This window comes from Carcharodon carcharias, assembly GCF_017639515.1.
Source record: "Carcharodon carcharias isolate sCarCar2 chromosome 27 unlocalized genomic scaffold, sCarCar2.pri SUPER_27_unloc_2, whole genome shotgun sequence".
In the NCBI taxonomy this organism is placed as follows: domain Eukaryota; kingdom Metazoa; phylum Chordata; class Chondrichthyes; order Lamniformes; family Lamnidae; genus Carcharodon; species Carcharodon carcharias.
In genome coordinates this window covers 1,626,142-1,653,978 of record NW_024470635.1, presented here as the reverse complement: position 1 = coordinate 1,653,978, position 27,837 = coordinate 1,626,142, and the positions used below count along the sequence as shown (strand labels likewise).

General features: G+C 45.2%; 1 long non-coding RNA gene and 1 other non-coding gene across 2 annotated transcripts; one reads left to right on the top strand and one right to left on the bottom strand.

Annotated features, from left to right (window-relative positions):
• The first annotated feature begins 1,392 nt into the window (after window positions 1-1,392).
• On the top strand, window positions 1,393-26,059 carry LOC121273875. The gene is made up of 4 exons (XR_005942098.1): window positions 1,393-1,591; window positions 12,201-12,314; window positions 15,515-15,620; window positions 26,019-26,059. It is a non-coding gene; the product is annotated as an uncharacterized LOC121273875 (long non-coding RNA).
• Window positions 4,731-4,812, bottom strand: trnas-uga. The gene has a single exon. It is a non-coding gene; the product is annotated as a tRNA-Ser (tRNA).
• Window positions 26,060-27,837: the final 1,778 nt, after the last annotated feature.

Genomic DNA, 27,837 nt, shown 5'->3' with positions numbered 1-27,837 from the left:
AGAGGTGGACAAGATTGTGACAGGTTTAGATAAGATGGACAAAGAAAATGTTGTTTCCACTAGGTGATGGTACAAGGATAAGGGGGACACAGTTTGAAGGTAATGGGCAATAGATACAGGGCAAATGCAGGGAAGAACTTTTTACACACCGAGTGGTAATAACCCAGAACTCACTGCCTACAAGGGGGCTGGAAGCAGACATGATGAATGATTTAAAATTAAATTGGACCAGTATTTCAGAGAAATAAACGTGCAGGGATTTGAAGATACCGTGGGCCAATGAGACAGACTGAATTGCTCTACAGAGAGCTGGCCTGGACTCAATGGGCTAAATGGCCTCTTTCTGTGCTGTAATGACACTGACATATTTGTTTGACTGCTCCTCATAACTTAACACAAAAACAAAAATAGCTGGAAAAACTCAGCAGGTCTGACAGCATCTGCGGAGAGAAATACAGTTAAAGTTTCAAGTCTGTATGACTCAGATTTCCAGCATCCATTGTATTTTGCTTTTACCTCATAATTTAACCCTTGGAGTCCAGATATTATTCAGGTAAATCTGCATCGCACTCCTACTAAGGCCGATATAGCCTATCCTTCCTAAAGTGCTGCCCAGAACTGAACACAGTATTCCTTCCTGATGAAAGGGCATGTTGACGTGAAACATTAACTCTGTTTCTCTACACAGATCTTGCTGAGTATTTCCAGCATTTTAAAAATTTAATACAGTGGTTCAGGTGCGGTCTAACCAGGATTTTGAATATCTCGGTGCTTTTCCCACAAACAGAACAGACAAACCTTTTCCTTCCACAATCAAAGTCATTTAGATCCTGATGACTCGAGTGACTCTGTCAGACCCTGATGCGATGTTTAGTTTTAGTTTCTCCATATGCAAATCTGTCCCACTGAAAATCCTGTACTGAAAATCCTGTAAAAAGATTATATAAAAAAGATCCATCCTGTCGGTCCAGGATAGAAATTAAGAGACAAACGTTTCACTTGGTTTGAGTTTGCTGTGTGTAAATCCTCCCCTTCTAACCCCCTGTAAAAGGAGTTTCCAAACACTCGGTGTAAACTGGGCTCCGGGAGTTTCTAATCCGGGTTTGGAGTCCTACACCGGGTGTTTGTGAACCCTCCCAGTCCACCCTCCGACTCCATTCCTCTCCTGCACTCGGCCCTTTCTCACCCGCTGGACTTTTAGCTACATTGCCTTCGTCTCCTGCACCGGCACTGCGCATGCTTCAATGCAAATCCGGCCACGCCCGTCATTCACTCCGATTGGTCGGAGGACCAGCCGCTCCCGCTCGGTCCTCCAGGCCCTACCCCTGTTTCTATTGGTCCGAAGCTGCCGTCAATCATTGTGAACGGAACATGCGCAGTGCCTTGGTCAGACGACAGGAGAGCTCGAGGGAACGGATTTGAAATGCGGGAACTACAAAGACCGAGTGCGGATTGAGAGCTGGAAAAAAAACCCATGAGCATTGATAGGGCTGGCGGGGGAGTCGGGAGGCTTTATGAATTCACGGTCGCTGCCCTAAACCCTCAATAAGGAACCATCGATCCAACCAAAGCTTCGGCCATTTCTCCGGAAGTAGGTCCGAGTTAACGGCCGCCATTTTTACAGGGGGCAAGAAGCAGCAGAGCGCATGTGTGGTCACCATCTTTGTAAGGGGCAATGTCCATGTGTGGGCGCCATGTTTACAGAGGCTTAAAGATAAAAACAAAAACTGCGGATGCTGGAAATCCAAAACAAAAATGGAATTACCTGGAAAAACCCAGCAGGTCTGGCAGCATCGGTGGTGAAGAAAAGAGTTGACTTTTCCAGTCCTCATGACCCTTCAACAGAACTAGGTGAATCCAAGGAAGGGGTGAAATATAAGCTGGTTTAAGGTGCCGGGGTTGGGGGGTGGGGTTGGGTTGGGGGAGAGAAGTTGGTGGGGGGGGAGGGTGTGGTTGTAGGGACAAACAAGCAGTGATAGGAGCAGATCATCAGAAGGTGTCACAGACAACAGAACACAGAGGTGTTGAAGGTGCTGATATTATCTAAACAAATGTGCGAATTAAGAATGGATGGTCGGGCACTTAAGGTATAGCTTGAGTGGGGGTGGGGGGCATAAAAGATTTCAAAATAATGGGAATAGTTGGGAAAAGAAAAATCTATATAAATTATTGGAAAAAACAAAAGGGAGGGGGAAGAAACAGAAAGGGGGTGGGGATGGAGTAGGGAGCTCAAGATCTAAAGTTGTTGAATTCAATATTCAGTCCGGAAGGCTGTAAAGTCCCTAGTCGGAAGATGAGATGCTGTTCCTCCAGTTTGTGTTGGGCTTCACTGGAACAATGCAGCAAGCCAAGGACAGACATGTGGGCAAGAGAGCAGGGTGGAGTGTTAAAATGGCAAGCGACAGGGAGGTTTGGGTCATTCTTGCGGACAGACCGCAGGTGTTCTGCAAAGCGGTCGCCCAGTTTACGTTTGGTCTCTCCAATGTAGAGGAGACCACATTGGGAGCAACGAATGCAGTAGACTAAGTTGGGGGAAATGCAAGTGAAATGCTGCTTCACTTGAAAGGAGTGTTTGGGTCCTTGGACGGTGAGGAGAGAGGAAGTGAAGGGGCAGGTGTTGCATCTTTTGCATGGGCATGGGGAAGTGCCATAGGTGGGGGTTGAGGAGTAGGGGGTGATGGAGGAGTGGACCAGGGTGTCCCGGAGGGTACAATCCCTACGGAATGCCACCGGGGGGGGGTAAAGGGAAGATGTGTTTGGTGTTGGCATCATGCTGGAGTTGGCGGAAATGGCGAAAGATGATCCTTTGAATGCGGAGGCTGGTGGGGTGATAAGTGAGGACAATGGGGACTCTATCATGTTTCTGGGAGGGAGGAGAAGGCGTGTGGGCGGATGCGCGGGAGATGGGCTGGACACGGTTGAGGGCCCTGTCAACGACCGTGGGTGGAAAACCTAGGTTAAGGAAGAAGGAGGACATGTCAGAGGAACTGTTTTTGAAGGTAGCATCATCAGAACAGATGCGACGGAGGCGAAGGAACTGAGAGAATGGGATGGAGTCCTTACAGGAAGCGGGGTGTGAGGAGCTGTAGTTGAGGTAGCTGTGGGAGTCGGTAGGCTTGTAATGGATATTGGTGGACAGTCTATCACCAGAGATTGAGACAGAGAGGTCAAGGAAGGGAAGGGAAGTGTCAGAGATGGACCACGTGAAAATGATGGAGGGGTGGAGATTGGAAGCAAAACTAATAAATTTTTCCAAGTCCCGACGAGAGCATGAAGCAGCACCGAAGTAATCATCGATGTACCGGAGAAAGAGTTGTTGAAGGGGGCCGGAGTAGGACTGGAACAAGGAATATTCCACATACCGCATAAAGAGACAGGCATAAGCTGGGGCCCATGCAGGTACCCAAAGCCACACCTTTAATTTGGAAGAAGTGAGAGGAGTTGAAGGAGAAATTGTTCAGTGTGAGAACAAGTTCAGCCAGATGGAGGAGAGTAGCAGTGGATGGGGATTGTTTGGGCCTCTGTTCAAGGAAGAAGCTAAGGGCCCTCAGACCATCCTGGTGGGGGATGGAGGTGTAGAGGCATTGGACGTCCATGGTGAAGAGGAAGCGGTTGGGGCCAGGGAACTGGAAGCTGTTGATGTGACGTAAGGTGTCAGAGGAATCACGGATGTAGGTGGAAAGGGAATGGACAAGGGGAGAGAGAAGGGAGTCAAGATAACGAGAAATGAGTTCCGTGGGGCAGGAGCAAGCTGCCACAATCGGTCTACCGGGACAGTTCTGTTTGTGGATTTTGGGTAGGAGATAGAAGCGGGCCATCCGAGGTTGGGCGACTATCAGGTTGGAAGCTGTGGGAGGAAGATCCCCAGAGGAGATAAGGTCAGTGACAGTCCTGGAAACAGTGGCTTGATGTTCAGTGGTGGGACCATGGTCCAGGGAGAGGTAGGAGGAAGTGTCTGCGAGTTGACGCTCAGCCTATTTTAAAATCTTTTATGCTCCCCCCACCCCCACTAGAGCTATACCTTGAGTGCCCTACCATCCATTGTTAATTTGCACATTCGTTTAGATAATATCACCAACTTTAACACCTATGTGTTCTTTTGTTCTGTTGTCTGTGACATCTTTTGATGATCTGCTTCTATCTATCACTGCTTGTTTGTCCCTACAACCACATCAACCCCCTCCACTTCTCCACCCCCCCCCCACACCACACCTAAAACCAGCTTATATTTCACCCCTTTCTTGGATTCACTCAAGTTCTGTCGAAGGGTCATGAGGACTCGAAACGTCAACTCTTCTCCGCCGATGCTGCCAGACCTGCTGAGTTTTTCCAGGTAATTCTGTTTTTGTTTTACAAACTCCTCTTGCCTCTTTCATCCTAATATTTTTCACTGTAACATTGTAATGTGAAGTTGCACAACTAATGTGAATACAGTTTGTGTTCGTAAATATGTGCTCACCTCCTCAGGGAACTGAACTACATTGACCCACACAGAAGAACACAAACGGAGACATACACCGAGACTGGCAGAGGCCTAAGGAGAGACAAATACCAGAATGAAATCATGTCACCAAATTGGTTCATTTTTTTTCCATTTCGGATTGGAGATTTGCAGAAAGCTGACAAATGAATGGAAATAGGAGATCACGGATGTGTTTGGATCTTTTTTCCTCGATTCATTCGATAATTAGTTCTGTCCATATGCAGTTAAAATCAGAAATAATAGGAACCGTAGTCAGCAGGATTCAAACCTGCGCAGGGAAACCCCAGTGGATTTCAAATCCATCACCTTAACCACTCAGCCACGACTACATATGTTGCTCCAATAGTGCTATTATTTGTTTGAAATCATACAATGTTTACAGCGGAGAAAACGATCTTTCTGCCCGTCCTGTCACTGCCATTACCTGATCTTTTCCCCGGTACCCTGCAATTTATACTGTCTCTCCTCGTTCTTCCTACCAAACTGGGAGTGAAAGAGTGAGAATGATCCAACCTGGCCAATTACCGCCCCATCAGTCTACTCTCCATCATCAGTAAGATAAAGGAAGGGGTCATCAACAGTGCTATCAAGTGGCACAGTCTTAGCAATAACCTGCTCACTGATGCCCAGTTTGGGTTCCGCAAAGGCCACACAGCTCCTGACCTCATTACAGCTTTTGTTCAAACATAGACAAAAGAGCTGAACTCCCGAGATGATGTGAGAGTGACTGCCCTTGACATCAAGGCAACATTTGACCGAATGTGGCATCAAGGAGCCCGAGCACAACTGGAGTTAATGGGAATCAGGGGGAAACTCTCCGCTTGTTGGAGTCATACCTAGCACAAAGGAAGATGGTTGTGGTTGTTGAAGGTCAGTCACCTTAGCTCCAGGACATCACTGCAGGAGTTCTTAAGGATAGTATCCTCGGCCCAACCATCTTCAGCTGCTTCACCAACAACCTTCCTTCCATCATCAGGTTAGAAGTGAGGATGTTCGCTGATGACTGCACAATGTTCTGCACTATACCTGACTCCTCAGATACTGAAGCAGTCCATGTCCAAATGCAGCAAGACCTGGACAATATCCAGGCTTGGGCTGACAAGTGGCAAGTACCATTCGCACCCCACAAGTGTCAGGCAATGACCATCTCCAACATGAGAGAATCCAACCATCTCCACTTGATGTTCAATGGCATTACCATCACAAATCCCTCACTATCAACTTCCTGGGGGTTACCATTGACCAGGAACTGAACTGGACTAGCCATATAAACACTGTGGCTACAAGAGCAGGTCAGAGGCAAGGAATCGTGCAACGAGTAACTCACCTCCTGACTCCCCAAAGCCTGTCCACCATCTACAAGGCACAAGTCATGATTGTGGTGGAATACTCCCCACTTGCCTGGATGGGGACAACACTGAAGGAGCTGGAACCATCCAGGACAAAGCAACCCACTGGACTGGCACCACATCCACATTCATTCCCTTCACCACCAATGCACAGTGGTAGCAGTGTGTACCATCTACAAGATGCACTGCAGGAATTCACCAAGGCTCCTCAGACAGCACCTTCCAAACCCATGACCATTACCAGGTAGAAGGACAAGGGCAGCAGATAGATGGGAACACCACCACCTGGAAGTTCCCCTTCAAGTCACTCACCATCCTGACTTGGAAATATATCGACCATTCCTTCACTGTCGCTGTGTCAAAATCCTGGAACTCCCTTCCTAACTGCACCATGGGTGTACCTACACCACACGGACTGCAGAGGTTCAAGAAGGCAGACCGCCTCCCCAAGGGCAATTAGGGATGGGCAATAAATGCTGACCCAGACAGCGAAGCCCACATTCTGTGAATGAAAAAAACATCCATATTAGCCTGCAAATTGTATTGACATTTTCTTCTGACCAAAGTAAAGCTCTGCAAACGCCAGTGCCTTGAGCAAGGCTGACGTATTTGCTCAGGTGAGGAACTAGCTGAAGCTTTCAATGTTGGTTTTCTTAGCACTGATTTCCAAATGGGAACTGGACAATGGCTTGAAAATGAAAAAAACAGGGCTAAGAAGAAAGAGAAGGAAATTGTCATTAATTATAAAGCTCTTTGTACAAAACTGACATAGACACGATGGGTGGAAAGTCCTCTTACTGTGTTGTGCCATTTGATGATGACATTGTTGATCAGTCTGTCTCCAGCATTCCTAATGAGAACAGCTGAATTCCATTTCTTCAAAACAAAGACCCAAAGTGCTGCTGCATGACGTCACCGTTTAACATTCCAGACAGCTCCATTGGGATCTTTACAGCGCAGGGTTTATAGAGGCGAGTGGGGTCATATTCGCTTCACATATGATGGAGCCGCGATTTGAAACCTGGCAAGAGCATTATCCAAGCTTGTTTATTTAAGTGTGGGAGAAAGTTCGATAATTAATGTTTGTTGTAAATATGAACATGACAGTTGGAATCCTGCTGACAAAGTTTTCACCATTTTTGATTTTAACCAAATTAATTATCAGTTAATTAGAAGGAAACCCATCCAAATACGTCCGTATTTTCTGATTTCCATTCATTTGTCAGCATTCAGGAAATTTGCTTTCGGAAATGGAACAAACACTGAGCCACGTTGGTGACATCCTTGCTTTTTGGGTGTGTGTCTCTCTTTAGGCCTCTGTCACTCTCGGTGTATATCTCTGTTTCTGTTCCTCTGTGATTGTCAATGTGGTTCAGTTCCCTTAGGGGGTCGCAAACTTGATTCACATTAGTTGTGCGATTTCATGTTAAAATGTCACAGAGAAAAGTATCAGCATGAAAGATAAAACAGGAGACTGGCCCTTTCTATATATCCTACAACAACAACTTATATTTATAAAGCTCCTTATACCTAGTGAAACGTCACAAGGCTTTCCCCAGGATCATTATATAACAAAGTGTAAAACCGAGCCTTATATTCAGTCAGATGACTAAAAGCTCGGTCAAAGGGGGAGATTTTAAGAACTGCCTGAAAGGAGAAAAGTATCGATTTCATGCTCCAGCTAACAGCAATGGTTCTACTCATTGGTGAAGACGTCACTTGTGTTCAACCTAAACAGACCATTTGGTTGGAGAAAGTTGTCTCTGGTGAAAGATTGGGAATGAAAAATAAAATGTCAAAAGTAGCCTCCATAAGCCAAATGTCAAGCCTTATTGGTAGTTTCCCTGGTATCTTGTGACTGGGAATCGGCACTTCCATTGGACCAACAGTGAATAGGGTGGAGGGATTTGGAAATTGAAAGTCACACATGAGCAGCTTGTGGGACTATTTCATCTCACTGTCAATTTCATGTTCCAGCAAACAGCAATTGTTGTTTTCATTGGCTGAAGAAATCCTTTGTCTTGATCCAGAACAGGCAGTTTTGTGGTGAAGGAGATATGAACTGAAAAACAATAGGCAAAAGCAGCGTAGATAAACTGAATCGAAAAATACTGGTGCAGCTTCCCTGGTGGTCTAGTGGTTAGGATGTGGCACTCTCACTGCCGCGACCTGGGTTCGATGTATTGATTTTGTTGAAACGAGTGTTGATCACTCATTGATTGGAAATGTTTAAAAGCTCCACCAGAATCAGAGGAGTGAGTGTTTAAGATTCGCCTCAGAGCTAGAAAACATCACACTTGGTGGAGTGAGGGTATGAAGGGAGAAGATAAGCACTGACGATAGAAATGTTGGTGTGAGGCAAAATATGGGTGTAAGAAATATGAATTTTGCCGCCTACTGTTTGCACTGGCACAAATATCACTCCTGATGGATCAAACAATCATTACATCTCTTTGAAAGCAGCACGCCCGGCCGAATGGCCTCTTTCTGTGCTGTAACTCTCTATAATTTTATGTTTCCCAACAGCACGGGTCATTCTGCCATTTTATAACCGACTCAAGTGAGATGCACTTTCTTACCTTGTATTCGGCTCTTTTGAAACCTAAACACAGAGCAAATTCTGCGAGTTTTCTTGTCATTTCCAGCACAACATTTGTCACGAGACTAATTGAGCGACACATTAATGGTGCCAATCCTTCACTGGAGCTCATCGCGTCCAAAAAGCACTGTTACCATCAGGGTTCTGTACCTTTTTTGCAGTACATCTGCTGAACAATATAAGTTTATCACAGCTCTGCTTTCTGCACATTGAAATCCAGTGTTAAAATCAATTTCAAAGCTGAACAACGGGGAGGAGAGTGACTGTGGATAATTGGGACTGTGCATATTCCTGTAATCAGTATCTGGGAGAACCAGGAAGATGAGAACCAGGTGTCTATTTACCCATGAGTTTTATCCATTCCCATGAACTGGCTGTGTCTGCATCAAGCAGCTAACTAACCTGGGAGCTGGACGGGCAGAGGGAGCTGGAGGCGAGGCAGGGACAGAAGCAGAAAGAGATGTGACATAAAAATGTTTTGAATTTGATGTGTGTCAGTTGCTTTCAGTGGTGAATGTAAGTTTCACAGGAGCTGCAGTGATTAGTTAGTGTTTTTTTATTTCAAGCAGCAAGATTTTTAAAATAAAAAGATAAAAGCAAATTACTGCGAATGATGGAAACCTGAAACAAAAACATAAAATACTGGAAAATCTCAGCAGCTGGAGAGAGAAACAGAGTGAACATTTCCAGTCCATATGACTCCTATACAGATTTTTAAAGTATTACAGCACCCCGCATGGGGATGGAACCCACAACTCTGAGATTGATACCGATTGAGTTTGCTGAGTATGTAGTTCCATATCCCAACATACATGGGAACATACTATTGCTTTCCACCTGATACCTCAGCTTGTTCAAGATTTTAAAGTGTGGAACGTAATCGGCCTACAAATGCCCCAAGGTTGCAATGCATTCCTCTCAATCTCAATCACATCATTCACATCTTCCACTTCTTAGCTGCACCTCCTTCCAAATACTGTGATCCATTTTCCTCAGGATTTGTTCCTGGATCTAATATTTACCTGCATTGTGATTTTGAAATCAAATTCGCTTCAATATCCAACACAAATTGAAGTACAAACCTGATGGACAAACGTTTTCCTGAGCCTGTGCTCGGTGTATTTGGAGGTTTGGCCTGGGTTGTAGTATCTTGCATCTCAGGGATGGGCAGTAACCCGCTGATTGAAGCTGCAGCCGCCGCTTTCTGCTGGCAGCGGGTGATTGGAGAGTGCGGGGCCGGAATATTGCTGCTTTTCTGCTTTTCCCTGTCTCACTCACTGTGGAAATGAGGAATGATGTTATGGATTTCTAATGGGTTAGTTGAAGGTACATAGTAGTTCCAAATCTTTTCTCCTTATATTTCACAGAATAAATAATTTTAAAAAGAAACTTTTTGTGGGAGCTCACTGGATAACAGTAGAACTTCCATCATTTTGGGGATGTTATCTTGCAGACCATGTGCTTAATGACAACACTGAATTGTGTGACAATGAGTGGTGATAGGGGGACAAACAGTAAAGGCTTCACCCGGTGGGTGATTCTGAGTCACCAGCCTTTCAGTTAATCGGCAAACACGCTGATTAATGTTGCACACAAGCCCAGCTGACAAGGTGGACCAATTAGGGTGTCAGTGAGTCTAGCCTTCAGATTGCCACTTCCGGAATGACTAATACTCTCTATCAGATTGACTCTTCCAAAATAAAGAGTGGGGCATTCATTGTGGATACATGGAAACAGTCTGATCCCACCCACTGCAGACACATCCATGTCACCGGCTACCAGCTCTCTGACAACCGGTGCCATCTCCCTTCCAGCCTTTCAGTGTTTTGTCTGTTACCAAGTATTCTGATTGTCCTGAAGCCAATATTAGGTTTGAATCCCTGATGCGCAGTAACGAGAATCCTTTCAATGTCTCAGATCAGTTAATTTCACTGAGAACATCAGAGTCAATATTTCACAGTCTTCAAGAAGGGAAAGGTGCCTTGACTGTCTCTGGCCACTCGGGCAGTTCACCCCTCATTCTCCTCAGATTCCATTCCTCAAAGGGTATTTTCATTTTCTTCTTGAGTTCCCTGACCACATCTGACAGCATTGTTAGATTAACAGGCTTAATTAATATTTCGTATGCAGTGCAGTTCTGATAAAAGGTTACAGACCTGAAATGAAAACCACGTCTCTCTCTTCACAGACGCTACCAGATCTGCTGAGAATTACAGCATTTTCTGTTTTTATTTCAGATAGCCAGCATCTACAGTATTTTGCTTTTCTTTACCTGATTTTTGAAACATATAAGATTCTGAGGGCACTTGATAGGGCGGATGTGGAGAGGACGTTTCCTCTTGTGATGGGATCTAGAACTCGGGATTGGTGTTTAAAAATTAGGGGTCACCCATTTGAAAAGATTAGGTGAATTTTTTTTTTCTCAGAGGATCGTGAGTCTATGGAACTCTCCTCCTGAAAAGGCTGTGGAAGCAAAGTCTTTGAATATTTTTAAGGCAGAGGTGGATATATTCTTTGTAAACAAGGGTTATCAGGGGTAGGTGGGGTACAGATTTCAGGTTACTATGAGGTCAGCCATGATCTAATTAAATGGCGGAGTAGGCTTGAAGGGCCAAATGGTCTACTCCTGTTCCTCGTTCTGATGTCGTGCTAAGATTGTGGAACCCATGACCAGTAGATTTTGAGATCCATGTCTGAGCTGAAAAATGTGTAGGTAAACTCACACTGTAAACAGATTGTTCACCAGCTGGAAACGGAAAAGGGATTCACTCTCATCCCATTTAACAACACAGCAACAGAGTCTCGCCAGTGGGAGACATTCGGATATTTCACGTGTGCAAAGGGCTTTATTTAGTTTGCCCACACGTTAACACCCCAACTTTAAAAGTTCAAAGGATTTGATCCACAATCAGAGCATAGAAACGAGCAAGACACGGTTTTAATGTTCCATGTTTAGGGAGAAAAGTCAATTGTTCACCCCATCTGCTGAGAATCCACTGAGTTCAGATCTAATTGTAGGGGTTTGTTCTGCTGTTCATTACATCCAGGGGAGAATTGTGGTGGAGCAATTGATTCTAACAAGTTTATGTCTTGCCCCTATGACACGCATCATATTCTGATTACACGACATCGGTTTCTGTTCTACAATATGTTCTTTCAATGGCAGAGTGGCCACCCAGCATTCGCCACAGGACAGAATGTGCCCTATCCTCACAACAACAGGCTCTGCGTATGCGCATTGCTTTGTGTGCTGGGGCATGCGCATTGCGGTTGGATTCATGAGCATGCGCAGTGCTGGTCTGTGACTGAAGCTGCTCAGAGTGGGTGAGAAAAGTTGAGTGGAGCAAACTAACAGAGTTAGTGGGTGTGTGAGGAGGAATGGAGAGAGCGGAGTGGGCAGTGAGGCTTCATAAAGACACAGTGTAGGCCGCAGACCCCAAATAACAAGGTACCGGTCTTGTGTTTGCAGAGAACAGGCCAAAAAAGTCTGGATTTCTCCCTTCGCCAGGCCCTGGGTAATGGCCGCCATCTTTATAGGGGGCAATGTGCATCAGGGCGCATGCGCGGTCATCCTGGTCCAGGTAGCAGGAGGAGAGAATGTTGTGAATTTCTATCCCAGACTGACAGGGATGGATTTTGGAAACTCCTTTTACAGGGGGTTAGAAGGGGAGGATTTACACACAACAAACTCAAACCGAGAGAAATGTTTGTTCTTTCTGAATTTCTGTCCTGGACTGACAGTGATGGATTTTGTGAACTCTATTTACAGGATGTTAGAAGAGGAGGGGAAACTCAAGGGAGATGAGAAATTCAAACCAAACAAGATAACAAAATGTGAAAGTCACTTGTTTCACCAAGACCTGAATATCACCAGCCTTTGAATGTAAGTATTGAGTTCCAGGTCATTACCAGTCACTGGGTAACACATCTCTTCCTGGCATCCCCCTTGTGGATCTTGCCTAAAATCTTAAATATCTGTCCCTTAATCCTTTCATAATCAGCCAATGGGAACAGCATTTATTTAACTACTTTTCATAATCCTGTACACCTCTATCAAATCTTTCCTCAATCTCCTTTACTCCGAGGAGAACAACCCCAGTTTTTTGAACCTAATCTTACAATTAAAATCCCTCATCCCTCGAACCATTCTGGTCAATCTCCTCTGCACCCTCTCAAGGACCCTCACATCCTTCATAATGTTCTGTGTCTGTGTGTGTGACTTTGTCACACATCGACAATTACACTGTGACATCATCACACATCAACAATTACACTGTGACATCATCACACATCGACAATTACATGGTGACATCACCCCGCTCCCCGGGTATTTTCTCAACTGGGAGATTTTTCTCTGACTCCAGTGCTTCTGATATCTTTCCAGCTGCAGTCTCCAGGGGGAGAGTTTAAAGTTGAAAACTGAAACTGTTTCAGAGTTGACTGTTTTTCACCATCCACCTACAATTTAGAGTGTTTAGTTCTGTGCTCTGTATCTGTGAGATGTTCCATGGCTCTGGGACTGGTGTGGCTCCTTTACTGTGGATCTGAGTCCATTGCTCTGTTTCACCCCTGACCTCCTTGATCACCTCTGTGCCATTTTTTAACTTCCCCTGTCTGTAATAAAGTATGTGTAATAACTGATATTACATAATGGATGTATTTGAGTTATGTTTAGTATTTTACTGTTACTTCTGTTGACTGTGTCTAAATGAGATGATGCCCATCCCCTGACCATATAGACCATAAGACATAGGAGAAGAAATTAGGCCATTCGGCCCATCGAGTCTGCTCCGCCATTCAATCATGGCTGATAAGTTTCTCAACCCCATTCTCCCGCCTTCTCCCCATAACCTTTGATCCCCTTACCAATCAAGAACCTATCTATCTCAGTCTTAAATACACTCAATGACCTGGCCTCCACAGCCTTCTGTGGCAATGAATTCCATCGATTCACCACTCTCTGGCTAAAGAAGTTTCTCCTCATGTCTGTTCTAAAAGGTCTTCCCTTTACTCTGAGGCTGTACCCTCAGGTCCTAGTCTCTCCTACTAATGGAAACATCTTCCCCACATCCACTCTATCCAGGCCTTTCAGTATTCTGTAAGTTTCAATCAGATCCCTCCTCATCCTTCTAAGCTCCATTGAGTATAGACCCAGAGTCCTCAAACGTTCCTCATATATTAAGCCTTTCATTCCTGGGATCATTCTCGTGAACCTCCTCTGGACCCTCTCCAGGGCCAGCACATCCTTCCTGAGATATGGGGCCCAAAATTGCTCACAATATTCTAAATGTGGTCTTACCAGAGCCTTATAAAGCCTCAGCAGCACATCCCTGCTTTTATATTCTAGTCCTCTCAAAATAAATGCCAACGTTGCATTTGCCTTCCTAACTACCAACTCAGCCTGCAAGTTAACCTGAAGAGAATCCTGGACTAGGACTCCCAAGTCCCTTTGCACTCCAGATTTCTGAATTCTCTCCCCATTTAGAAAATAGTCTATGCCTCTATTCTTCCTACCAAAGTGCATGACCTCACACATCCCAACATTGTATTCCAACTGCCACTTCTTTGCCCATTCTCCTAACCTGTCCAAATCCTTCTGCAGCCTCCCCGCCTCCTCAATAGTACCTGTCCCTCCACCTATCTTTGTATCATCTGCAAACTTAGCCAGGATGCGCTCAGTTCCTTCATCTAGATCGTTAATGTATAAAATGAAAAGTTGTGGTCCCAACACTGACCCCTACGGAATTCCACTAGTCACTGGCCACCATCCTGAGAAGGACCCCCTTATCCCCACTCTCTGCCTCCTGCCAGACAGCCAATCTTCTATCCATGCGAGTACCTTGCCTCTAACACCATGGGCTCTTATCTTTCTGAGCAGCCTCCTGTGCGGCCCCTTGTCAAAGGCCTTCTGGAGTCCAAGTAGATAACATCCATTGGCTCTCCTTTGTCTAACCTACTCGTTACCTCCTCAAAGAATTCTAACAGATTTGTCAGGCATGACCTCCCCTTGATGAAACCATGCTGACTTTGCCCTATTTTACCATGCACTTCCAAGTATTCTGAAATCTCATCCTTAATAATGGACTCTAAAATCTTACCAACGTAATTTCCCGTCTTTTGCCTCACTCCCTTCTTAAACAGGGGGGTTACATTAGTGATTTTCCAGTCCTCTGGGACCCTCCCTGACTCCAGTTATTCCTGAAAGATCACCACTAACGTCTCCACTATCTCTTCAGCTATCTCCTTCAGAACTCTGGGGTGTAATCCATCTGGTCCAGGTGATTTATCCACCTTCAGTTTTCCTAGCACCTTCTCCTTGGTAATGGCCACCATACTCACCTCTGCCCCCCTCTTGAACTTAGGGGATGTCTTCCACTGTGATAACTGACGCAAAGTACCTATTCAGTTCCTCCGCCATTTCTTTGTTCCCCACTACTACTTCTCCAGCATCATTTTCCAGCAGCCTAATGTCCACTTTTGCCTCTATCTTACCCTTTATATATCTAAAAAAAACCTCTTGCAATCTTCTTTTATATTACTGGCTGGTTTACCCTCATATTTAATCTTCTCCCCCCTTATTTCTTTTTTAGTTGTCCTCTGTTGGTCTTTGTAGGCTTCCCAATCCCCTGGTTTCCCAGCTTTATCTTCCCACAGTATCGTTCATAGTTAGGAATTGTTTTTCCTGAGCTATAGTCCATTTCTCTTCCACTTCTGAGCTTATATTGATCATCAAATTCTGCACCATTTTTACTCCCTAAGGGGAGGCGATGGTGTAGTGGTATTGTCGCTGGACTAGTGATCCAGAGATCTAGGACCATATCCTGGGGACCTGGATTCAAATCCCATCATGGCAGATGGTGGAATTTCAATTAAATAAAAAAAGACTGGAATTAATAGTCAAATGATTGTTGTAAAAACCCATCTGGTTCACTGATGCTCTTTAGGGAAGGAAATCTTGCTGACATGTGACTCCAGATCACAGCAGTGGTTGACTCTTAGCTGCTCTCTGAATGCTGGCCTAGCCTGTGACACCCACCTGAATAAAAAAATAATAATTCTGCACAACTCTGTCTCTCTCCACAGATACCAGAATCTATTGTGACCCTCAGTTGCCTGTGGAGAAGATGATGTTTGACCTTCTTGAACTGCTGCAGTCCATGTGGTGAAGGTGCTCCCACAATGCTGTTAGGTAAGGAGTTACAGGTTATTCACCCAGTGATGATGAAGGACCAGTGATATATGTCCAAATCAACAACAACTATTTATATAGCACTTTTACTGTAAGACAATGTTCCAACAGAAATGTTGCAAAGCAAGGTTTGACACTGAGCCACATAAGGAGATATTAGGGCAGATGACCAAACATTTGGGCAAAGAGGTGGGTTTTACAGAGTAAATTAAAGGAGGAAAATGAGGTAGAGAATGAGAGAGGTTTAGGGAGTGAATTTGAGAGTTTGGGGCCTTGGAAATTGATAGAATGGGCACAGATGTGGAACAAGGAAAATCAGGAATGCTCAGTAGGCCAAATTAGAGGAGCACAGATATTTCGGAGGGTTGTGACGCTGGAGGACGTTCCAGCAATAGGGAGCAGCCATACAGGAATTGGAAAATAGGGATGGGAATTTTAAAATTTTGGTGCTTCTTAACCTGGAGCCTTTGTAGGTCCGTGAGTAGTGAGGTGATGGGTAAACAAGACTTGGTGCGGGTAAGCACAGAGACAGCAGAGTTTTGGATCACCTCAAGATTACAGGGAGATTTAACGTGGGAGGCCGGCCGGGAGTGCGTTAGGATAGTTCAGTCTAGAGGTAACAAAGGAATGGATGAGAGTTTCAGTAGCAGATGAGCTGAGACTGGGCTGGAGTTGGGTGATGTAACTGAGGTGGAAATAGGCGGTCTTGGTGATGATGTGGATATGTGGTTGGAAGCTCATCTTGGGGTGAAATATTTCACCATGGTTGTGAACATTCTGGTTCAGCCTCAGACAGTTGTCAGGGAGAGGGATGGAGTCGGTGGATAGGGAGTGGAGTTTGTAGTGGGGACTGAAGACAATGGCTTCAATCTTCCCAATATTTAAATGGAGGAAATTTCTGCTCATCCAGTATTGGATGTCAGACAAGTCAGGACGGTGTGTGACTTGGAGGTGATGGTGTTCATTCACCTGCTACCCTGGTCCTTCCAGGGGGTGAAGGTTAGTGGTTCAGGAGATTCAATCCAACTTCTGGTTTAGTTGTTGGTTTATAAAAACCTGCCCCTCACCCCCTGTCTTTCCCACTCCCCTTCTCTCTCTGTCTCTCCCACTCCCCTTCCCTCTCTTTCTCCCACTCCCCTTCTCTCTCCGTCACATATAATTCTCTAGCCCAGCAGGTTGTGGATGCTCCATCATTGAATATATTTCAGGCTGAGATGGGGAGATTTTTGGTCTCTCAGGGAGTTGAGGGATATGGGGAGTGGGTGGGAAGGTTGAGTTGAAGCCCAAGATCAGCCACGATCGTATTGAATGGTGGAGCAGGCTCGACGGGGTGTTAGGTCTTCTGTTGTTCCTATTTTTTCAGTTCTTATCGGGGCCAGAGTCTTGTGTAGGCCCAGACCGGGTGGCAGGTTCCCTCCCCTGAAGGACATTAGTGAACCAGTTGGGTTTTTATGACAATCCAGCAGTTTTCATGGTCACTTTTTCCTAGTGCCGGCCCCACAAATTCCCAGATTCATTCAGTTCAATTTCACAACCTGCCTTTGTGTTTTTGTGGGTTCTCTCCCACTCCCTTTTTTCTGTTTTAAATCAATTTCACAGGGTATTAGAAGGGGAGGATTTGCAGTGGGGAAACTGAAACCAAACATCACATCAGGATCTGAAGGAGTCACCCTATTGAACATGGACGGACAAAGCACCGTTCACAGTGGGGAGACACCGTGGAAATGTGGGGATTTTGGAATGGGATTCAGATTCCCGTCTGAGCTGGAAACTCAATGGCGCAGTCACACCGGGGAGAGACGGGTCACCTGCTCTGAGTGTGGGAAGGGATTTGCTCGATCATCCAACTTGCTGACACACCAGTGAGTTCACACCGGGGAGAGACGGGTCACCTGCTCTGAGTGTGGGAAGGGATTCAATCATTTGTCCAACCTGCTCAGACACCAGCGAATTCACACAGGGGAGAAGCCGTTCACCTGCTTGAAGTGTGGGAAGGGATTCAATCATTCTTCCCACCTGCTGAGACACCAGCGAGTCCACACTGGGGAGAAGCCGTTCACCTGCCCTGTTTGTGGGAATGGATTTACGCGATCATCAGGGCTGCTGGAACACCAGCGAGTTCACACAGGGGAGAGACCGTTCACCTGCTCCGAGTGTGGGCAGGAGTTCACCCGATCATCAGGACTGCATCAACACCAGCAAGTTCACACTGGGGAGAGGCTGTTCACCTGCTTCAAGTGTGGGAAGAGATTCACTCAGTCATCTGCAATGCTGATACACCAGCGGGTTCACAAGTAACTCAGAACATTGAGTAGATTTTTTTGTTAGTCACATCCAGAATGAAAGAATATTCATTGGGGTCTGTTTCTGCTGATGTTAATAATCTCCAGCCCAGTTAATATTCTGGATAAAGTCAAATAAATCAGCTTTGTGTTGAGCACACTGTGTTGAATCTTCTTAATGGCTCCAACACAAGTTAGTTCCTTTTGAAGGGCTCTCTCTCTCCCCTGTCTCTTCCATCCCCACCTCCAACAATTGTGAGGAGCTCATGGAGCTTCTTTGTCACTAAGATTGAGACAATCCGATCAGCTGCTTCTGCTGCTTCCCTCCATCCCACTAGCCCACTAGGCCAAACTGTCTCTAAGGTTCCCCCTTATCCGGGCCGAGAACCAACATCTTTCGCCAGTTTCTCTCCAATCTCCTCTCATTTCCTCTTAGTGCTCATCTTGTCCATGAGACCCACCTTCTGCTCCATCAGCCCTTTTCTCACTAAACTGCTGACCATCCAACTTCTCCATGTAGCTGATATTGTTAATGGTTCTCTCTCTCCTGGGACTGTCCCTCTTCACCTTTCAATGCACTGTCATCACCCATCCTAAAAAAACAATCTCTGATCCCCCATTGTCTTCACAAACTACTGGCCCATCACCAACCTCCCTTCCCTCTCTAAAGTCCTTGTACTTGGTGTTCCCCAAGGATCTATCCTTGGCCCCTCCTATTTCTCATCTCCATGCTTGCCACTCGGTGACATCATCCAAAAGCACCGTGTTAGTTTTCACATGTACACTGACAACACCCAGCTCTACCTCACCACCATCCCTCTCCATTCCTCCACTGTTACTAAATTATCAAACTGCTTATCCCACACATAGTACCGGATGAGCTGAAATTTCCTCCAATTAAAAATTGGGAAGACCAAAGCCATTGTCTTCAGTCACCACTACAAATTCTGTTCCCTCGCTACCCAGTCCATCCCTCTCCCTGGGAACTGAGTCTGAACCACACTGTTCACAATTTCGGTGTCATGTTTGACCCCAAGATGAGTTTCTGACCACATATTTGCACCATCATTAACACCAGATATTTCAATCTCCATAACGCTGCCTGTCTCCACGCCACCCCCTGCTCACCTGCTGCTCAAACCCTCATCCATGTCCATGTTACCTTTAGAATTGATGATTCCAATACATTCCTGGCCCACCTCTCATATTCTCCCTGTTCACACACGGAAACGTCAGATCATCCAAAACTCTGCTGCCCTTGAGCTTTCTCACACCAAGTCCTGTTCACCCATCACCCCTGTGCTCACTGACCTACATTGGCTCCTGTTCAAGCAATGCCTTGATTTTAAAATTCAGAACACTTTTTGCAAATCCTTCCATGGTCTCATCACTCCCTATCTCTGTAACCTCTGTAACAATCCTCTGAGCTATTTGCACTCATCTCATTCTGGCCTCTGGAACATCCCTGCTTTGAATTACTCCACCATGGTGGCCGTGCCTACCTATGATGCTCTTAAATTTCCTCCCTAAGCCGCTCCACCTCTCTCTCCTGATTAAAGATTTTGTTAAAATCTGCCTCTCCAATCAAGGCTTTGCTCATTTACCTTAATATTTCCCTATGTGACTTGGTGTCGGTTTTTCGCTTGATGAAACTCCTCTGAAGAACTTTGGGACATTTTATCACATTAACTATGTTTTATAAATACTAGTTGTTGCTGTTTCTAGACAGCCATTATGTGCACAATAAGATTCCACAAAAAGCAATCAGATTAATCCAGTTTTTTATTTAGTGCTGTTCGTTCAAACACGAATGTTGGTCCCACTGCACCAGGAGAACTCCCCTGTGGACAGGATGTGGAGTTGTTGAGTCTCCTGAGCTGAGAGTGGAGCTGATTGAGCTGTCCGGCCTGCAGTGTACCTTGAAGAACCACTGTCTGGGATCTTTCCTCTTAATTCACTGACTCTCAGCTGAAATTGTTGCTGCAGTTAAATAGTTAACTTTGAATATCAATCCCAATTTAATCTTTGGAACAAAATCTACAACTTTAAATCAACTATTGAAGAGAAAGGAATTTCCTGTGTTCATTTATCATCTTTCACACCCTCAGAACATCCCAAAGTGATTCACAGGCAATGATGTGTTTTGAAACTAAGAATGAGGAGAGGCAGAATAAACTAAATGGTACAATTTTAAACAGAGTGCAGGAACAGAGTGACCTGGGACTGTATGAACACAAATCTTTGAATGTGACAGGGCAAGCTGATCAAGCTATTTAATTAAAAGCTAATGGGCTCCTCGGCTTATTCATGGAGACATGGAGTACAAAAGCAAGGCAGTTATCCTGAATCTTTATAAATCACTGATTAATCCTCAGCTGAAATATTGTGTTCAGTTCTGAGCACCACACTTTAGGAAAGATGTGAAGGCCTTGGAGATGGTGTGCTAAAAATTTCCCAGAATAGTATCAGGGATGAGGGGTTTCAGTTCTGTGGAGAACTGGGATTGTTTTCTTTAGAGCAGAGAAGATTAAGGAGTTATTGAGTAGAGATGTGGACATTATGAGGAGTTTTCATCTACACAGGGAGAAATTGCTTTCATTGGCAGGATGGTTGGTAACCACAGAACACAGTTTTAAAATAATTGGCAAAAAATCCAGGATGGAGATGAGGAGAGATTATTTTACTCAGTGAGTTCTGATAACCTGGAACACATTATCTGAATGACTGGTGGAAGCAGATCCACAATTAACTTTCCAAAGTGATTTGGACTTGACGTGTGGGGTCCATGTGTTCACAGAGAGAACTCGGCTGCCATGGCAACACACACTCCCTTTGTTGGTTCAGGGGCTTTAGTGTAGCTTTCCACTATTAATCGATCATTCATTGTACATTAGGCCAAACCTACAATCTTGTCTCTTGCAATTTCAGTGAAAAGGAGCATCTGGATGGATCAGTTCAAAAAGCTCTTAACTGATGTAATATTTTTCCCCTCAAAAATCATTTATATACCTTGTTTCTCGGGGACATGTCAATCACTTATTCAATTAACAAGGGACAGATATTCAAGGTAACCCCTCCTATTTCCATCAGAAGCCCATGCAGTCTTTTGTGGCTCATCACTTGCTGGGACATCCTGTTTACTCTTTACTCAGACAGTTGGTTTACGTATGGGTCATGAGATCCCCCACTCGAACAAGCTTGTCTTGTTTCAGGGTCTGTGCCAGAGACATATCCTTGGCAGAGAAACAGGCCTCACTGTCCTGTGTTTGTCAACCCAGGAAGCTTTCTTCATGAGAAAGACAGACAGGGAGAGAGAGAGGGAGGGAGGGGGAGAGAGAGAGAGCAATTGCAATAATGTTAAATACATTTCTGAAGATTTTATAAGGTTATTAGACAGTGATTTCTCTCAGATCTCCCCACCTTGGGAAGGGAAAATCCTTATTGACTTCTCACAACTGATTTCTGACTAACCTCACTATTTCTAAGCTACGAACTTGTTTTCTAATTTCTTGATGACAAACTGTAGATAACATACTAAAGCTACTAGAATGATCAGAATCAGCAACACAAACCCTTGAGCTGCCACCAAGAATAAATGTCAAAACTTGTCCACTAAAATGTGAGAACTATCGACTTAGATTCATCCTCCCCACCAGCCAATCATCTCACACAATTCTAAATTATCGAAATGTTGTAAATACATCTGGTTCAAACAAAAGTTCATGCACGGACTTTAAAGATTATCCAGCTCTCTGTTCACCTGCATCCACTTCGTGGATATTTTCTAACTGATTCTGGACTTTCTTCAACTTAATTTGGCCTTTCTGATCCTTTTTAGAAATCCTATTGAGGATATACTAGTATTCCTGGTCACACTCTTCACCAATCCCCAGGATATCTCTCACCCCCGGCCCGCCTGTTTTCTCTGTCAGCCTATCAGTTGCTCCCTGTGATATGTCAACGCCATTGTATACTCCTGGCTTCACTTAGGAACTTCTCCATTCATGCTTAACTAAGACTGTTGCTTCTCAAGCCTATGATCTTGATCCCTCTGATCCCACTCCTAACACCACTTGTAAGATTTAGGTTCGGGAGTCACAGATTACTCGAAAAGAGGCTCGAGCTCTGAAATGATTTTAAAGTAGTTTATTGAGAAGCAACAGTTTAAATATGACGCGTAAGCTAAATAGATACGAAAAACACATGACCCGTGGCAGGTGAGAAAGGTTTACTGATCTTGGAGGACAATGGACGGATGACACAGAGTGAGTGCTGTTCTCTGTAGCTGGTGGTGGCAGTCTCCTCTGAACGGTTAACTGGTGTGAGCCAGAGTGTGGGTGTTGGGTTGAAGCCAGTGTGGATCACATCAAAATCTCTGTGCTCTCGAGAGCCTGTTTTAACCTTTACACAGACAGTTGGTTTACGGATGGGTCATGAGATCCAATTGTATCAGGGTTAGAAATGTCTTGTTTCAGAGCCTGTGCTAGAGACATGTCCTTGGCAGAGATAACAGGCCTGTCCTGTGTTTGTCAGCCAGCAAGCTGCTATGGAAGCTTTCTTCATAAGAGGGAGACTGAGCTGTTTCTGTAATATTCCCTAAATTTCTGAAGATGTTATTAAGTTATTAGACAGTGATTTCTTACAGTCCGTTACTTGGATTGAACTTGTCTCCATTCCCGTGCTGAGGGGATTTCTGTACCAGGCGGGAGGGGTAACATTTGGGAACTCTTGATTCTCCACCAATTCCCATTCCCCTTCTTTCTGGTGGACAATGGAGGTGTCGCTGTGAGTGATGTGCAAGTCAGTAAGAATTGTCAGCAAGGATTAATCAGCACTTTCTAATTGGAGATGTTAATATGTGGAATCTCCCAGACACTGAATTGTAGAGTTCGGACCAAAGATCAATTTAGGATTGAAGTAAAAGTTCGGAATCTTGTTGTAAACTAATTTCTGATGAGAGTTCCTGAATTATGGGGAAAGATCAGAGGCAGCGGTTCTTAAAGGGACACTGCAGGCCCTGAGAACACAATCAGCTACAGATCCAGAATATTAAACTCCAGCCCAGTTACAGGGATTATTAACATCAGCAGAAACAAACCCAACTGTCAGAATGAACATGGTTCAGTCCTGGATGTGATTAACAGCAGCAATAACAGCAGAATCCATTCCCTACATACCAACTCCATCCCTCTCTCTGGAAACAGGCTGAGATTAAACCAGTCTGTTCACAAACCTTGGTGTTACACTTGATCATGAGATGAGCTTCTGACCTCATATCTTTGCCATCGCTAAGATCGCCTGTTTCTACCTCTGTAATATCACTCGACCTCACCCTGTCTCAGTGCAGCTGCTGCTGAAACCCTCGTCGCTGCCGTTGCTACCTCCAGACTCGACTATTCTAGCACATTCCTGGCTGGTCACCCACATTCTACCCTCCATAAACTTGAAGCCATCCAAAAGTTTGCTGTCTGTGTCTTCACTCACAGTGAGGTCCGTTCCTGTAACAGCCCTCTGCTTCCTGACCTGTCATGGCTCCTGGTCAAGCAACAACTTGATTTTAAAATTCTCATCCTTGTGAACTCGCTGGTGTTTCAGCAGGTGGGATGACCGAGTGAATCCCTTCCTACACTCAGAGCAGGTGAACGGCTTCTCCCCGGTGTGAACTCGCTGGTGTGTCAGCAGTGCAGATGACTGAGTGAAGTTGTTTCCACACTCAGAGCAGGTAAATGGCCTCTCCCGGTGTAAACTCGCTGGTGTGCACTGAGGCTGGATGAAGACTGAATCTCTTTCCACAGGAAATACAGCTGAATGGCCTTTCCCCAGTGTGAATTCATTGGTGCTTCAGCAGGTCAGAGGACCCAGTGAATCCTTTCCCACATTCAGGGCAGGCGAATGGTCTCTCCCCAGTGTGAACTGGCTGGTGTCTTAGTAGGCTGGATAACTGAATCGCTTCCCACACTCGGAGCAGATGAAAGGTCTCTCTCTAGTGTGTAATCGCTGGTGTGCTAGCAGTTGGGATGATTGTGTGAATCCCTTCCCACACTCGGGGCAGGTGAATGGTCTCTCTCCAGTGTGACTGCGTCGATGGGTTTCCACATGGGAAGGACAATCAAATCCTTTCCCACAGTCCTCACATTTCCACGGTTTCCCCATGGTGCATGTGTCCCTGTGTCTCTCCAGGTTGGATGACCAGCTGAAGCCTCATCCACACAGAGAGCACATGTACAGTGAAAGCTCTTTCCACAGGCAGTTCACTGGAACACTCTGACTCGGGTGTGTGTGTCTCAGTGCTTTTCCAGACACTGATGCTTGAAATATTTTCCCACAGACAGAACGGACAAACATTTCTTCTTCCACATTCAAAGGGCCTGATATTCAGGTCCTGATGAATCAAGCGACTCTGTCAGATCTTGTTGTGATGTTTGGATTGAGTTTCCCGTCAGCAATTCATCCCCTTCTAATTCTCTGTAAAAGGAGTTTACAAAAGTCATCACTCTCAGTATAGGATAGAAATTCAGAACAGACAATTCTAGTTTCTATGGAACATTTTTTCCTCTCTTGTTCGTCCAAAGCTGCTATTCCCTGTCCCACACACTGTCCTTCCTCCCTGTGCTGAAATCCAAACAGAGATTTGGATAATTATTTCTGTATCTTTTTAACAAATTTCTACAACTGGAGATAACAATATGTTTGATCATTCACTTCAGTCATTCCTCAAGACAAAACATGAAGCTGAAACCCCCTGACTGGCCCTACAGAATAGCAGATGTTAACCTTGTGTCCAAAACTTACTGTGTGGAGATTTAATGAGCGATCATGAAGGTGGTTTCTCCAAACCTCCCAGGGTTTCCTTCCTTCCTTCTCTTCCCCTCTAACTGAGTTAAACCTGGGATCAGTCTCATGGCCAATTCTGGTTGCTGCTTCTCTTCCTGGTGACTAATTCACCCCAATTAAACGCTGAGAAGATTGAAGACACTGTTTTCAGTCCCTGCTCATATCTCCATTCCCTAGATACCAACTCCATCCCTCTCCCTGAGAACAGTCTGAGATTAAACCAGTCTGTTCACAACCTCGGTGTTACACTTGATCTCGAGATGAGCTTCTGACCTCGTACCTGTGCCATCACTAAGATGGCCTGTTTCCACCTCCGTAACATCACCCGACCTCACCCTGTCTCAGTGCATCTGCTGCTGAAACCCTCATCGCTGCAGTTGTTAACTCCAAATTTAACTATTCCTGGCTGGTCTTCCACATTCTACCTTCCGTAAACTTGAAGCTATCCAAATGTCTGCTGTCTGTGTCTTCACTCACAGCGAGGCCTATTCTCCTAACACCCCTCTGCTTCCTGACTTGTCTTGCCTCCTGGTCAAGCAGCAACTTGATTTTAAAATTCTCATTCTTATTTTCAAATCCCTCCATGGCCTCATTCTTTCCTATCTCTGAAATCTCCTCCAGCCCCACAACCCTCCGAGATATCCGCACTGCTCTAATTGTGGCATCTTGTACATTCCCGGTTTTAATCGCTCCACCATTAGTGACCATACCTTCAATATCCTCGAAACCAAGTTCTAAAATTCTCTCCCTCTGTCAACCACACTTTCCTCCTTTAAGACAATTGAGAATAATAAAAAGTGACCTTCTGTCAAAACTTTTTATCTTGTATTCATCAGGATAGATGCAAGAATACCAAATTTCGAAGATTATCAATTAGGCTCGTAATGTAGCCCACTTATACATGCTAGAAGCTACATATATTCAGTATAAATTGTTGTTCCCTTTGAAATTTGGTATTCTTGTGTCTTTCCTGATAAGTGTAAATCGAAAAGCTTTGACAGCTTGTCCCTTTTTTCAGTCATGCTCAAGTTCTGGACAACCAAGCGACTTTTTAAGACACTCCTTAGAGCTCTTTGCCCAAGCTTTTGGTCACCTGCCCTAATATCTCTTTATGTGTCTGGGTTCACACTTTGTTTTATAATTTCCCTGTGAAGGTCACTGGGATGATTTATGATGTTAATAGAAGTTGTTATTGTTTCTGACTGTGACCCTGATCTCCTGTTTTACAACAACCCATTGATTTTCCACCAAACTCTATCTTTGATTTATTGTCCCTCCTCAGGTCATTCATCCGGGCGTGCGGCTTCTGTAAACATGGCGGTCACGCATGCGCCCTGTTGGACGGTGCCCCTCACAGAGGGCGACCGCACATGCGCTCTGATGCTCATCGCCCCCTATAAAGATGGTGGCCGTTACCTCGGGCCTATTTCCGGAAACAGGCCTCAGCCGTCGTCCCACTTCGTGAAACGCGGGACCGATGGCTCCTTATCGAGGGTTCTGTGCAGACACTATGAGTTTATGAAGCCTTCTAATCCACCCGCCGGCCCTATCTCTGATCATGGATGTATTTGCAGCTCTGGATCCTCACTCGATGTTTCCTATTTTAAGTCCGCTCTCTCCAACGCTCTCACCGCCTGTCTCCTCGGACTGCGCATGCTCCAACTCACAATTGTTGACGGCGGGCCGGGACTAATAGGAAGAGGGGGCGGGGCTGGACGATCAAGAGGGTGCGGCAGGTCGTCCGACCAATCGGAATGAATGGGGGGGCGGGGCTGGGCTGGAAGTGAAGCATGCGCAGTGCGGCTGCTGGTTCGGGGTGACGGTGGTGGCATTGAAAGTCCAGCGGGTAAGTGTCGCGTGCAGGAGAGGAATGGAGCCGGAGGGTGCACAGGGAGGGTTCACAAACACCCGGTGTAGGACTCCAAACCCGGATTAGAAACTCCCGGAGCCCAGTTTACACCGAGTGTTTGGAAACTCCTTTTCCAGGGGGTTAGAAGGGGAGGATTTACACACAGCAAACTCAAACCCAGAGAAATGATTGTCTCTTAATTTCTATCCTGGACCGACAGGGATGGATTTTTTCATAATCTCCTTTTTGCAAGGTATTAAATGTGAAGGATTTTCAAAATCAAACCAAACATCGCATCAAGATCTGACAGAGTTACTCGATTCATCAGGACCTAAATATCTTTCTTATTCAAAAAATAAAAAATACCTGGAAAAACTCAGCAGGTCTGGCAGCATTGGCGGAGAAGAGTACAGTTAAATTATGTTTCTTATTCATTCACAGGATAAGGGATAATGCTGGGCCAGCATTTATTGCCCATCTCTGATTGCTCTTGAGAAGGTGGTGGTGAGCTGCCTTTTTGAACCGCTGCAGTCCATGTGGTGTAGGTACACCCACAGTGCTGTTAAGATTTTTGACCCAGCAAAGTGAAGGAATGGTGATATATTTCCAAGTCAGGATGGTGAGTGACTTGGAGGGGAACTTCCAGGTGGTGGTGTTCCCATCGACCTGCTCCCTTGTCCTTCTAGATGGTGGTGGTCGTGAGTTTGGAAGGTGCTGTTGAAGGAGCCTTGGTGAATTCCTGCAGTACATCTTGTGGGTGGGATGCCAATCAAGTTGGCTGCTTTGTCCTGCATGGTGTCAAGCTTCTTGACTGTTGTGGAAACTGCACTCATCCAGGTAAGTGGAGAGTATTCCATCACACTCTTGACTTGGGCCTTGTAGATGGCAGACAGGCTTTGGGGAATCAGGAGGTGAGTTACTCGTCGCAGGATTCCTAGCCTCTGACCTGCATTTTGGAAACTCCTTTTACCTCGGAAAACTGCAGTCATTCTCCAGTTAAGTAATACTCTGCTGTTTTCTTCTTCCTGCCAAAGTGAACAACTTCACATTTTCCCATATTATGCTCCATCTGACATATTTTTGCCCACTCACTCAACTTATCTATTTCTGTCTCAGACTCCTTTACATGTGACTCCAGACACACAATTGTGGTTGAATCTTAAATACCCTGTGAACAAGGGCAATTAGGGATGGGCAATAAATGCTAGCTTAGTGATGCCCACATCCCAAGAATGAATAAAAAAAAAGTGCA